The sequence below is a fragment of the Chrysochloris asiatica genome, unplaced genomic scaffold (genome assembly GCF_000296735.1).
Source record: "Chrysochloris asiatica unplaced genomic scaffold, ChrAsi1.0 scaffold00014, whole genome shotgun sequence".
In the NCBI taxonomy this organism is placed as follows: domain Eukaryota; kingdom Metazoa; phylum Chordata; class Mammalia; order Afrosoricida; family Chrysochloridae; genus Chrysochloris; species Chrysochloris asiatica.
The window spans coordinates 5,301,517-5,304,599 of NW_006408532.1; positions in this window are offsets into that span (position 1 = coordinate 5,301,517).

The window sequence follows — 3,083 nt, forward strand, 5'->3', positions numbered from 1 at the left end:
TTAACGACTTTTTGCTTTCTTCATGTATGATGTTCTTGATGTCATCCTACAACTCTTCTGGTCTTTGGTCTTTAGTGTTTAATGTATCAAATCTGTTCTTCAGATGATCTCTGAATTCAAGTGGGATATATTCAAGGTCATATTTTGGCTCTCATGGACTTGTTTTCAGTTTCTTCATCTTCAGTTTGAATTTGCATATGAGTAATTGATGGTCTGTTCCACAGTCTGCACCTGGCCTTCTTTTGACTGATGACATGGAGTTTTTCCATGGTCTCTTTCTGCAGATGTAGTCAATTTGATATCATTCTATGTATTCCATCTGGTGAGGTCCATGTGTATAGTCGTCTCTTATGCTGTGTAAAGAAGGTATTTGAAATGAACAGATCATTGGTTTTACAGAATTCTATCATGCATACTCCAGCATCATTTCTATCACCAAGGCCATATTTTCCAACTACTGATCTTTGCTCCCAACCTTTGCATTCCAATCACCAGTAATGATCAATACATCTTGATTGCATGCTTGATCAATTTCAGATTGAAGAAGTTGGTAGATTCTTCTCTATTTCATCCTCACTGGCTTTAGTGGTTGGTGCGTAAATTTGAATAATAGTGGTATTAATTGAGCTTCCCTGTAGGCGCATGGATATTGTCCTATCACAGACAGGGTTGTACCCATAACTGATCTGCATATGTTCTTTTTGACAATGAATGCAACACCATTCCTCTCCAATACCTTAGGTGTTAAAAGTTTTAATGTAAACAGAAAGGGGTTCCAAAGACCAAGGACTTATCTGGACCCCCTGACCACTGCCCTGGTGTTTATCTCCAGGAGATTGTGGGTTATAGCACCCACGGTACCTGCTTATCTCTGGGTTGGTGGGCCCCAAGTAAGCCCACCCTGTTCCCATCAGCCTCTGGGAATAGCCACTGCCTCACAACAGCATCCACTCTACTCCTAACCTCATACCCTGCTGTTTGTCTCCTCCAGACTGTTCTTTCGTCCCAGCAGACCTCATCCGTCACCTCCCATAGTTAGTCTAATGGGATATTCACTCTTTAGCATGCAATCCAAGGCCCTTCCTGATCTGATACCAACCTCCTTTTCTCTTATTTGCTGCTCCCCACTTGGGCCCTGCACTACTCTCCTTAGACTTATCTTGTTTTTGCATGGAGAACTTTCTATTCCATGAATATTTAGCCTTCTCTTATTCATCTTTCTCTTTTACCTCCACTCCCATTTTGTCTTTCTAGCAAAGCCCATGTTCTCTAAACTTCATTTCTGTATGCCTTCCCTGGATGGTGGTGGTGGTTGTTAAGTGCTGTCGAGTCAATTCTGACCCATGTTGTTGTTGTTGTTGTTATGTGCCGTGGAGTTGGTTCCAACTCATAGCGACCCTGTACAGGGTTTCCGAGGCTATAAATCTTTACAGGAGCAGAAAGCCTCATCTTTCTCCTATGGAACAGCTGGTAGTTTCAAACTGCTGACCTTGCGGTTTGCAGCCCAATTTGTAACCACTACACTACCAGAGCTCCTTATTCTGACCCATAGCGATCCTGTATAGGGTTTCCGAGGAGCAGCTGGTGAGCTTGAACCACCAACCTTGCAGTTCAAACAGCTTTACACGCTGGCACATTAACCCACAGCACCACATCAGGACTCCAAAATTGTTCACTTCACTCTTGGTAATCCTGTTTCATTTTGAATTTAGCTCTCTTGTGGCACTTATCACTGTATTGTAATTTGTGTATACCATCTATTCTTCAACCCTCTGGACTCCTCACTTCCTCGCTACATAATCATGTCCTCTGCTAGACAGTTTCTCAGAAACAGGAACTATGTTTGTGTTGTTTTTCAGTGGCTGTTCCTGGCACGGTTAGTCCTGAGTCAGTCAATAAATAATGCTGAGTTGAAAGAAAAAGAAAAAAAAAAAGCTCATTTTACTCAAGTGCTTATCCGCCAGATACAGCCATGGACTTTTTGTTTCATCAAAGACCTTCTTAGAAAGTGTAATCACCTGACAATCTTATGAAATTCCCTCTTTTACTGAATGTCACTCAAATATTCCTGAAATCACTTATTAGCTGAGAATTCTGGTTAAGTAGGAGTGCTCTTTCCTAACCCAAATGATCGATTTTATATTTGAGCAGGTGGCTTACCTGTAATACCACATACTGGTTTTTGTAGGTAAAGGCAGGTAGAAGATGGCGATAACATTTATCAAAAAATACTTTGTAGGAGAAAAGTCAATGTCTGACTGAGTTCAAAATGTCAGTTGACCTATGGTTGACAACTTACTTTGAAAGTAGAACAAACTGAATCACCACACTCTATTAAATATACCAGCCTGATAGTTAAGAAAAGTGACTAATTTCGCTAGTTTCTGTGGAGATTTTTGTTCAAAAGAGGGCATATTTTCAGTGAGATTTTGGCACTATCTAAAACAGATGGTTACATGTTGTTTGGTACTTCATTTGATACTAAAATTTGTGGAAATTGTTAAGGACCAAAAGTTGTTTTTGGACAATTTTCAAATTGTGCTTGTGCCAATCTGAGCTTTAAGAAATGGTAAAATATACTCAGGAAACACAGAATCTAGGCTAGACAATTTAAGGGATTGTGTGCAATAAAAACTGTTTAGTGTGAATTGTCTCTGAGGGGGTGCAGCATGGACTTTTTCTGACCATCTGAAATTAAAAAGAGTAGCAAGCAGTAAGTCTGCAACCCCCACAAACAGCACTTTGCCAAGAAGATACTTTGCAGTTTTCTTGGAAGTGGCTTCAGAAGCATCTTGTTGCTAAGTGCTATAAAGTTGGTTCTACGACTCATAGCAACCCTGTATAGGGTTTCTGAGAAGTGGCTGGTGAGTTTGAGCAGCTAACCTTGCAGTTGAGTATTTATCCTACAGTGCCATATCAGGACTCAGAAGTATCTTAGGGCAATTGTTTTCCAAATTTTTTCAAGTAGGAAGATAACTTTTGAATATTAGAAAATTTCACAAAGCTTTCCCATACATAGTAACAGTTGGAAATAGAAAAATTATGAAACACTTATATATTCAGTAATGCATAAATGATACTGA